The 12,003-nt window shown below is 41.6% G+C and overlaps 1 protein-coding gene across 5 annotated transcripts in view; it reads right to left on the bottom strand.

Moving 5' to 3' along the window:
* SHB (SH2 domain containing adaptor protein B) overlaps positions 1–12,003 on the bottom strand; it is a 96,302-nt gene that overhangs the window by 25,792 nt on the left and 58,507 nt on the right. The gene's annotated exons all lie outside the window — the stretch shown is intronic.

The raw sequence follows: 12,003 nt of genomic DNA, 5'->3' as shown, positions 1-12,003 counted from the left end.
CTCAGGAGAGACCACACTCATCCCACCCTGGCAGCAAGTGCCCAGAACATGGCTATGTGCAGAACCTGGTGGCTTCAGCTGGGAAAAATTCCTCAGATAAGCCCATTCCCAAGGTGAATGGCATGAAGACTTTCACCTGCACTGTACTGAGCAAAGGCTGCTATCTTGCAGCCTTTCTGCAGGCAGAAACCAGTCTGTGACTTCGACACCTGAAGCATTCAATTCCTAGATGACCTACCTGCCTGCCTGCACAGTATGCTGTGTCTTTGAGGGAAGGCTTATGATTACACAGGGAAGAGAATAGTGACATGGTAACTGCCCTGTCTGCTCTTGGAAAGCAACCCATCAAACATAATGCCACTCTGACAGGTAGCACCCACGCTGCCGTATAGTACAGCAGGTGGTAGAGTTGACCTCATCTCTTCCCAGCAGTGACCCTTCAGTGTCTGCTGTCTTTAGCATGTCATACAGGCTATTTTAAGAGTGTAGAGTTTAGCCAGGACAAAACAAGAGCAAAGGACAGCTCCTACACTTCAAGATGTTTAATGAGGACTAGAGGGTTTTTACAGCTTGCTTGATGTCCCACTCCCTAACTTTCTGGCTCCAAACATTTGTTTCTTCCAAGTGTGTCCAGGGAAAAAGACAATAGTGTTAAAACTGGAGTCAGTCTATGTCAGCAAGGAAACCCAGTTTAAGATGACACAGAAAGAGCAGGAGAACAAATCATGCCATGTTAAAAGCAGCTTCTCTAAAATCTGCCATTTTCTATTTAGCAGGTGCAACATTCCCTCCAGAAGTGCTTGTAGTACAATCAAGGACATATCCTCCAGATGTGTTCAACAATTCTGTGACGAAGTGACGCCTTCTGGTGAGCAGAAACCACTGCAGGCACTGTAATTATAGCTCTACATGCTTAAAATCTTGCTTTAAGTATCAATTTCTTAGCAGAAAAGAATCCTCTTTCGAATCATAATTGCCTCTGTTTCCTTTAAACAAGGGTGGCATCTTTAAATACTTTATTATAAGGACAGATGCATTGTTCCCTTCCTTCAGTTCACTATGCATCTGTTTTGCTACAAAATACCTTGAAAGTGTGCAGATAAATTAATGGAATCAGAGGTGCATGCTAATTTCAGTAGTATAGCAAGAACTGGAGAAAAATCTGCCAAGTGCACTCTAATGCAGAAAGGGCAAGGACACATGCCCTTTTTAAAACAAAAAGAAAACACATAAAATGTAAACAAACTGCTACAAGCCATGTATTCATGACAGATGGCTGTTGCTTCCCTGATAAGGACCTGTGTAGATACTCAGGTTTGGGTAGTACACAGTCACTGAGTTTACAGTATATGATGTCTATGGCTACCAGAATTCCACAAATGAACAAAAAGCATCTCCTCTACATCATGGCAGCTCAGTCTTTTGGGAAGCCACAATGTTTGTGAAGATGACTAAAAAAGAATAAGACCTAGAAGATATGGATAACAGCCTAATGGAATTCAACCAAGGCAAATAGAAAGCTTCTGCCCTTGGGATGGAATAAACCTAGACAGCAGTGCAAGCTGGGACATGACTGGCCAGGAAAGGAACTATGGTGGAGAGCACACAGAACATGATTCAACAGTCTGCCCATGAAGGCCTATTGAAGCCTAGGCTGTGGAGCAAAAGTGTAGCCAGCTGCTGGAAGAAGGCGACTACTTTCTCTACAGAGCACTGGTGAGGCAGCATATGTATCTGTAACTGTAACTGGTGTGAGGGCGCCCCACAAAGAAAAGAAGCCAGTACTGGAGCAAGTCTAGAGCAGGGCCGCTAAACATGGTCTAGGGGTGGGATGTACGAGGATAGGCTGAGGGAACTATGTCTGTTCAGTCTGGAGAAGAAAAGATGAGATGGAGGGTGTCAGGCTGCAGTCATCCATTGCCTAAATGGAAGAGTTACAGAGAAGACAGAAGTTTCTCAGAGTCAATAAGTACAAGTGGCAACAAAGAGAGTTCCCACTGGACATAGGGAAGAGCTTCGTCCTCATGAGAGTGGTGCAGTCCTGGGACCAGGCTTAGACAGGTCAGGGGGTCTCCATCCTCAGAAGTTTTCCACATTTGCCTGTACAAAGCACTCAGCAACCTGATGAGTGTGTCCTGCTTGGAGTAGGGGGTTGGACTAGACACCTCCAGAGGTCCATTCCCATCTAGATCTCTCTAGGGGTCTATGATTAATCTTTACCATTTGTATATTTTCAGAAACCACTAAATAGAGCTTCTAGTTCAACAATTTTGATTTGAAACATTTGTAAAAATCTACTATTAAAGAAAAAAGATCAAAAAAAGAATACGAGAAACCTGTGAAATTTTATTTCAGGACTCCTAACTAAAACTTTCCTGAAATTGAAAATGTTTTTTTGTGCAATTATTTCACAAGAAAGCACAATAAAATCTACCTCCATTTCAAGGTAGACAGAAAACACTATTAAGGGGAAGACCTGCAAAAGGGACAAGTTTTGACAAGAGGTTCAAGAAAGTGAGAAGTCATTCCAATGTGATGGCAGACACTATATGGTGCAGGCTGCACGGCAGATTGCTCACCTCCTGCTGTTTGGATTTGCCCTTTGCCAACCACCCAGCAGGGATGACATCACCTTGCAACTATCTGTAGAGAAATCTTGCAGTTAATGCAGACAGGAGTGTAGACAAGCTATTGTCCTGCATGCAGGTCTATCCTAGTCTGACACAAACGCTGAGGAGCCAGCTATCCTAAAGCATGCAGAAGAAAAACTATTGACTCCTGGAAGCAGGGAACATGGTACTTTCCTGTGCATTTGTGCATTTTAGAATAATAAAGTCTTCATGGTTTTTTAATTTGTATTTTGTTTTACTGGTGCCATCTGCAAATTGTCAGCTCAAACCTGGGAAAGCAAAATCTGATTGCGTGGAGAAAGGATGAAAACACTTCAGTATAATGGGCTTGCCAGACAAATACAGTGGAGCCCATCTCCATCAATAAGCTAAAGCCATGGCCAGCTGAAAGCCAGCTCCTTTGGGGTAAGTAACCCATTCCATTCCATTCCATTCCATTCCATTCCATTCCATTCCATTCCACTCCATTCTCTGCTTCAGCTCCTTTTGGACCAGTGCTCTAGCTTGGCAATCAGAGCTTCAGACCACTTGCTTACAAACAAGGGAATATTTCTGCTGCTGTTTTTTCCCTTCACTGCAAAGCAGCTGAAGTATGGCATGAACTAATAGTTATGTGATCGTACTGTTTCACCAAAGCACTGTCTATGCCTCATAGTGATGCTGCACAAGGCAGCTCCAGCAGCCCTACTTCTTATCAAAAGAAGAATCTTGTCAATTTCTCTTCCTTTGATAAAACATGTTTGAAGAGCAAGCTGCAATCATAGAGATCTCCCCAGCAGGTAACAAATCTCATTAATGTATGCAATCTTCAATGCAATTCACACCAATGCTGCATACCACTCATAATCATAACAAAAAGAAATTTTTGATCAAGAAGGCTATGAAATACTGCTAATGAAATTGACCCCAGTAACAAAATCGCCCACTCCTAAAAAGCAAGATATTTAATAATACATTACATAATTTTGTAGCAGCTGGTGCACATTACCAACAGTTAGCATGCACCTCTTATACCTCTTACTTTTCCTGGTAATTGCTCAATGAATTTTTCATGAGAAGTATAGGGCAACACTTATACTAAATCAATTCCTTTCATGATAGATGACTTAAAAACACTTGCATACAAAACTGATATGACTGGAGGTAGAAGGGTCACCCTCATCTCTCATAAACAGTAGTATGCAATCCACATAAAGTTCGCATTTCGAGGACCAAAACTCCATCACTATTTCCTGAGATTTCTATCTTATTTCATGGCAATGGGATGTCACCCCACATCCCTTCTTTTCAGGCAGTTTGCATTACAATTTTTCAGGGGCGTAGTCCTGCAATGTTAAAATCAATAACAAAGCAAACTGACTTGTGCAGTATTAGATTAAGCTCAAGGAATGAAGGACCTCTCCTTGCATTCACTGAATCATTTTATAATCACAGCCCTCTATGACATTTGGCTCATTTAGACATTGAAAGCTGACTGCCTAAGACTAACAAACCTGGAGATTTTATTTGCATGTAGCTTTTCTGTTAAAAGCAACTCCTAACCAGGGTCTTTGTGGAACATCCCAGATGATTGAACTGTCAACTGGCCCTGTGCAGATGAAAACCTGTGAGGTTATCTTTATTCAGTTATCAGTAACCTTCAGTCATCTTCATTCTCAGGTATCTCCTCTGATTATTCAGTAACATCTCTAACAGCCCTCAGTCAAGCACTAGCTCCCATTTTCTTTTCAAGGCAGTATGTTGGAAAACAGGGAGGAAATGGATGGCCATCGAACCTAGCATCTTGACTCTTGAAAAATGGTTATTTCCCACCTCCATACTATCTCATGTCCTACCTCCTTTGTATCTTCTCCTCTTCAGCAAATGTTGTGTTTATTCAGCTTTTAGAATTAGAACAGGTCAAAACCTAGAGTTTCCCTTTTGCAGGTCTTCCCCTTAATAGTGTTTTGTGGCTGGTTTGAAATGGAGGTGGATTTTATTGTGGTTTCTTGTGAAATAATTCCATAAAACCCACATCCCAATCTATTTCTTCCCATGCATTTCTGCTTTTTGGTTCTCCTAAAAACCCCAGAATTACTTTCATTAAGTAAAACCCAGTCTGAATAAAAAGCCCTCAGAAATGGATTTCAGAGGTCATTTTGTGTGAAGCCTGAGGAAGGGTAGAGGTGGCAACTGGGAGCTGTGTGAAACTGACCTCAAAGCTTTGCAATGTCAAGCATGCAAATTTTCTGTTCACAAAGGAGAAGAACTGAGAGGCAAGAACATTAAGTCAATGAACTGATTTTACTGATTGCTAGTGTTTGCAGACAATAGTCATCATCACGTTGTTAAAGATGGGCTGAGTTCTAATTTCTATCCTGGCTACTTTTCTGGATGTCCAGAACTCTTTAAATTGCACATTATTCCAGGCTTACTGGTGGATGAAAGCAAGGATTATATTTTCAAATTCTTTCCTGCTTCACTCCCTTCTTGTCTCCTTCTAGTTTCCAAAAATTACATTGTGATTCCGTTATCTGCCTTCCTTGTTCCAAGTAAACCAACTGATCTGTCACTAGTTGCAGCTAGAAATATCAAACCAGACATGAGAAATGAAGAAGAAATTAAGTTGGAAGAAAGTCAGCTTACTACCTTGAAACCATGCCCTTGAATTAAGCACTTCCAGGTGTATACGCTTTGAAACTGTTCACATCTACACTAAGGAGCCTTGTGTGCTGCCTCCCCTTCCCCATTTGTTCTTGAAGTCTGTCTTACAGTCTCCCCTCTTCTGGTATGCCTGGACTCAGCAAATCAGTGCCTACTAGCAACTGGCAAGGGCAGAACGCATTACACTTGTTTAACACCACTATTGCTGCTAGACCAGTGACTAGGATTACAGGGACACTGTTCAGAAAGGAACCTGGAAGTCGTAGTCCTCCCTTTTCCTCTCCTCCAAACCCTTTTGATCTAAGCTCTGATTTTAGTATGCAAAGAGATTACTGAAATTTCAGGTAGCGATGAGGAAAAAAACTCATGGTTGAACTGTTTGTGAATCAGTTTCTGCTTAGTTTTCTAAGCAATGTTGGAGCCTACCTGAACAAGTACAAGCAGAACATGTGCCTGATAGTGAGTAGTCCTGGTTTTGGAATACCAGTTTCACAGCTCTTTCAACAGCAATAACTGTTAGAACCTGCCAGGCCCAATGTTTTCAAAGAGCAGAACCTAAATAGCTATCCCAAAGTCACACATGTGAACACTGGTAAAAGCCTTGAAGAGATGAGATACACATTTTGCAAGAGAAGATGCTGGGACCTAATGTAAGTCATGTGATATTGTTACTAAGTGAATTCTGAATGTCATCATGGTTTCTCAAATGTTGCAATAATTCTTTCTCAATTGTTTGAGAACAATTGTTTGAGAACAATTGTTTGAGAACAATTCTCTTTTTTGTTCAACTGAGGGAAAACAGTGACAAAACAGTGCCACTACAGACAATATTCACTCCTTCCCTATTGCAACAGTTCCCATGAGTTTCAGGTACAGAACAGGAGAATTCCTAGTTGCTAATCCCTGCATCAAATTGCTTTGGAACTCTCAAGCACAGATGTTTACACAGACACAATACTTGATATATGACTAATAGTCACACCTTGTTTAAAATGCTTTGCAACACAACCATAACACCAAGTGACTTTGAATTACAGCTTTCCCACACATTTTCCTTCAGTTTTCAAAGGATGGTAAAGGAATTGTGCAGACAGCTCATCAGACTGTGCTTTTTTTGATCTTATGCCTGAAGTGTGATACAAGAACGTTCAAGAAATATTAATTAGTTATTAAAACTAGTATTTTTTTCCAGAAAATGTTAATGGCTTTGAAACATCATTCATGTTCTCAATCAGAAAAATTGGCCAAGCCTTTTGCACACTGTTTTGCTGAAGAAAGTGCAGTTTTGTCAGAACAGATTTTCCGCATTCATTTTGATGAAATATCATTTGGACAAGGAAAAAAGCAACAATTTGCAGTAACATCAGAAAAACACATTCTAGCAATGTAGGAAACATGTGTTGTTTTGTTTTTCCATTATTAAATGCCTTCCTCTTTCAAAATTTTATTTTATATTATATGCTGTCACTTTGAACAAAATCTATAATGTTTCATGCCAACCTACAGCAACAAAGGAATAAATTAAAATCTCCTCTGAAAAAGAAAAAAAATCTTTTTTTTCCTCCAGGTGAGTGATTACTTTGAAAAATCCTCTACTGGAGACTTTCAGAGGCTGACCTGTCCACTGCTTTTCCTGTCTCACCTCTGCTTTTTCAAGCACAGGATATACAACACTGTCATTCTATATCTGACAGCCACTGTCTCCATGGTACAATAAACAATGTCTCTTGCCCTACTAGCAAGGGCTAGCAGCGTCCATTTGTAACAGCATCCAACATGGGTGAAGACCACTCTATCAAGCCCAGGCTCCATTCTCTATAACCAATTCCCATCTGCTGCTTTGAAGACAGTAAGGATGTTTAGCTTGTTGGAGTTCTGTAGAAGTGACGGAATCCTTGCTGTCTGCTAACAGCCAGGTCCCTACCTTTACTGTTTAGGCCAACAGCAGACTAGTAATACACTTTTAAATACTTTTATTCAATTACTGATTTAGAGAGCCATCAAAAATCCCGCTACCTCTTTATAAATAATATTGACAGGAAGAAACTCATATTTTTCTACAATACTACAACAGCTACTTTCCAAGAATATATTACATGTTTTAAATCAATTAAAAGGTGCAAAGTCCAGCATTAATCCGAAACCCAGAACTACCCAAAGTCTATGTTCTCAGCTTTGGAAAACAGGACCTCTTCTACAGATCAATCCTGCATTTTCATGATGACAAAAAACTTTGCCTGCAGTCCTCTTTGCTACTTAGGGAAAACCACATGCCTGTTTATGAGTCCACAGCATCAGGATGTCAGCAGACACCATTGTCTCTGAATTCAGCTCTGTTCTCCCTCCAGTGGCAATGACTGTGCATAAATTATCTGTCAGAGCAGAAAGCAAAGCCCATTAATGTTTTTACTCACAGTTTGCACATTTAGCTGATTTGTGAAATAATCCTAATCTAAAATCAAGAATAGCCATGTTTCCCGAAATTTAGATGTGAGTCAGGAAATGAAGGCATGCAGGCATGGTGCACACTGCTGCAAAGAGCCTTGGGAAGGAGAAATCCTGACTGAAAGAATTAGCTATTAGAGGCCAGCTGGTGGCTGGTCTTCATTGAGCAAGATTGAAACATAATATCCTATCCAGAGATGTTGTTCTACTGTTACATTAGGAAGGCATCTCTATGAGCTTGATGTGCAGTGAAGTAATTGCTGAACATCTAAAACACACTTATAAGTGTGAGATTGATCTCTTCTACCCTTGGCACATCTACTTGCACTTCTTTCACCAGCCTGCTTGCTAGTAAAGAACAGACCTAATATAAGGAGCTTGCAACTAGGCAGTTCAATGGCAGCCAGCAACTGGGAGCCCTGGTCACAACACAGTTACCAGGAATATGGATCTCCAGTTTTTACCCAGCCTTGTGCAATTAAAACTGGGTTTAAGAAAAGAGTGGGAGGGTATGAGTGAGCCAAATACTTACAACCCTGAAGGAATACAGAGAAGAGGAAACACAAGGAGCAATGCACAGCTGCTCGAGGAGGTACAAGAGAATGCACAGCTGCCCCTCAGGCCTTTGGGATCATTTTGTTCTGGGAAGGTAGATCATATTCCTTCCCCATTCTGCTATGGAGAATTCAAACAATGCTGACAAGGAGGCCCAGATCTTTGGATCACAATCCATAGAAAGATGCTTTTTGCCTCAAACACTTGTCATCAACTAACAATTCCTTTTTCTGAGATGAGCAACACATAAATCTGTATATCATAAAGACCTTCTTTGATGCCCCCAGAGGTAGCCAATTCAGATGCAATTAATTTTCCCTGGGTAAACTATGGTATCTCAAAATAACAGACATGTTTTCTGTAAATCCAACTTTTCTACAATATTTTCCCTAGATGTTGTCTCTTCCTCACAGATCCTTCAATATGTGTGCCCCTTTATTTCATGTAGTCACTCATGTGGGTATACAGATATTCTGCCTGCCCCTATCACAGGCTGAGATGTATCTGTCAACTATTCCATTTGCTGTAAGAGCCAGATGGAGACTAATTATCTTTTTGTGTTTCATGGATCGTCCATAAAAAACATCACATTGCTTCTGTTCCTGTTGCTGATCTACTGCCTGATTCCAGAGAGGTCATCACCTCTCTGCCCTCATCCTTCTGCTCACACAACACACCTGGGCCACATCTGGCTTCTGGACCTCTCCTGTTGTGCCTGCCTACATATTATGATGGTAAAGATGCAAAAGCATCAGTCCAAGGATACAATAGAAACACCAGGCTTCATCAGTTATTGGGGGGAGGGGCAGAAAGCAGACCCCACCCCCCAAAAAAAACACCAAACAGGGAGCTTGCACTCACTTGCACCCACCAGTGAGCTTAGTGTGTTCCCTGTTCATGAATTGTTGTGATAAGCTCATATACTGCACAAAACACTGCAAAAGCAACATAGTTGCTGTTATTAAACACAGCTTCTCAGGCCTGCCACACTTGTACTAGCTAAACCCATGTAAAAAAGTTTAAAAACCTACAGCCAGGATGCTTAGACCAATAGGAGGATTCAGGCTACAGACAGCCAAGTGCTTTTCAGAACACATTAATCAACAAGTGAAAGGTGACTGCAGTCATTTGAAAGTATTTCATTAAGGCTTCTGCAGCCAGTCATAACTTTTAAACATGTGTCTAACCAGTAAAGCTCTCTCTCCTCAAATTTATTACACTTAAAGAAAGTAACAGCAAGACATCACACTTGATTAGATAACCAAGAACAAATTCAATAATTACTTTAGGACTCTAGTTCAATATACTGTCAGAGCAAGGCTGGATAGCTCATTGCTGTACCCTCACAGCTTAATCTTCAGCACTGCTTTCCCATTTTCAAAGTATGGTCACAGCAGAGACCCATATCCATTCCTTCAGGGCTCTGTTGCTGCCCGAGTTTCCATTTCAACACAGCCGAAATGGGAAACAGCCTTAAGGCGGCACCCAGAAGCAGCTCTAGTGTTCCTGAAGAAAATATCCAATCAATCTGGACCTTGGGAGATGCAAATCTAGATTATAACCTAGTTCTCCTGTTGTAACTTGAACACCTCCAGTTCGGCTGGTGAGCATTTGCCTTACAACAACAGGTTTTATTTGGTTTACTGTGCCCAGCTGTGTGGTAGTAGTCCCTTCTCTCCTATACATAAAAGAGTCTTCCAGCCTCTCATGTGGAGGGTCTTAACTCAAGACAACTCCACCTGCTTTTACAAGTTTGACAACATTCTTTTTTGGGGGAGTCTTAAGAATCAGTCTGTCGTAAGACCACACAGCTGACAGAGGACTTGGTGCTCTACCCTGGCAATTCCCCTACCTAATGAGTAGGGGGAATGTTCTTAGGAACAACACCGGAAGAAAAGCAGAAAGTCACAAGGAGATTTGACAGAGGTGGAGAAGCTGACATGTTATGGTTGAAATCCAGTAAATCTTTTTATTTCAGATGTTCCTAAGAAGTCTTTTTTATCCTCCTCTCTCTTGCTTCTGGCAAGGAATGCAGCCAAAGATGTGCTCTTGTGAATCACAGGTAACTTAGTATTTGAACAGACATATCAGCTCAAGGACATAAAACAGCAGCAGTGGTCCCAAACCTCACCCCCCTCCCTTTGGTTTCAACAAGCCAACAGAAGGAGCTATGTGCTTTAATGGAAATCAAACAGAACCCAAATGAGTTTGTCCCAGGTAAAGGGGTTTAGGACAACCTTGCTCTATAGGGCTTTCACAGCACTGTGCAACAGTACATGGGGAACACATTGCCTCCAGTTTCCATTGCACCAGCCCATCTTCTGGCACTGACAGAAAGCACGAAGCATGTACGTGCAAGGGAAAGGCAGGCTTGAAGTAGAGGGGTAACTGGAAATAGCTAAGGATAGTAGCCCTTCAGTTCTGTCAGAGCATAAAAATCCCTGCTGCTCTTATGCCTCTCGAGACTACTTAAGATCTGCTGTGTGGCACACTGGTCTCTGGCTAAGTAGTGTGGAGAGCCTTAGGATAAGCATGCTAGGGCCTGCTATCATTTGGAGTGGATCAGGCTGCACAGCACTTGATCTAGAGACCTTTAGGTCCCATGGGATAACAGGCAGCCTTGAGGCATTGCTGAGATCATTCTGGCATTTCAATTCACAAGGTCAGAGCTCAGTCATTTTATGCTACAGCTTTATTAACAAATATCTCCCATAAGTACCATGTGTCTTTATAGTGTCTTACCAGATGCTCAGCAGCCAGTGCTTTTCATTTCATGCATCATAAATGCAGCAGTAAAATAAAACAGGAGTTTGATGCTGAAATGGTCTGTTCCGAACATTATTTGACTACGCACATTCAACAGCAACCTTCAAAAGCCTCCATCTTTTGTAGATATGTCATACCTACAGAAGACCTCAAGTATCCCCAAGCCTACCTGTTAAAGGAAAAGTTAGCAAAGCCTGTTTTTATACTATCCTATGATGCCAGTCCTGATGCTAGTCCCATGTGGCAAGTGGGGCACTGGATTGGTACAGCAACACATGGTCAGGTTCTGTGTAACAGTTGCAGGACAAGTGTATTATTACAAAGAGTCTCTTATTTGGTTGGCTTTATGAAAAACACTGCAGTGAGGCACCTACACACAACCCCAAGCATGCTCATGCCAGCAGCCCAATGCCTGCAGCTCCTTTATGATTTTTTTAAAAGTGAAGTCCAGTTGCGCATCCTACTCATATCCTAGGGATGGATCATAACAGAAATTAACTGTCTGCCAGTGACATCAGCCAGCAACTTAAGTCTACAGCTGAATGTTTCAGGGGCTCTTTTCTGTAAACAGAAGTAATTTTACTTCCAGCAGTGGGATCACCACCATGAACTAGGCTATACACGTCCTCAGTACAATCTGAAGAAGGGATGGCTGGTTACCATTGAGTCTATGGTTAACTCTACAAACAACCCCACGCACCCCTTGTTTGAGCACTTCTGTACAAGCCACACATCTGTCCTGCTGAAAATATGAGGTGAAACAGAGTGTCTTATATGAACGAAAGATGAGGCACTGGGAAGAGTACAAAGCCACCTGAACACTGGCTGCACCACTGGTAGACTTCCTAGCTTATTCACTGAAGTCAACAAAACTGTGAAGGAACAGAGGCTTGAAATCTCTCTTACCATGAAACAGGGGAAGACATAGGACTACTCAAGCTAGAAGCCCATTGGGACACGAGGT

Source organism: Aquila chrysaetos, chromosome Z (assembly GCF_900496995.4).
Source record: "Aquila chrysaetos chrysaetos chromosome Z, bAquChr1.4, whole genome shotgun sequence".
NCBI lineage: Eukaryota > Metazoa > Chordata > Aves > Accipitriformes > Accipitridae > Aquila > Aquila chrysaetos.
This window is presented reverse-complemented; position numbering and strand designations above follow the sequence as displayed.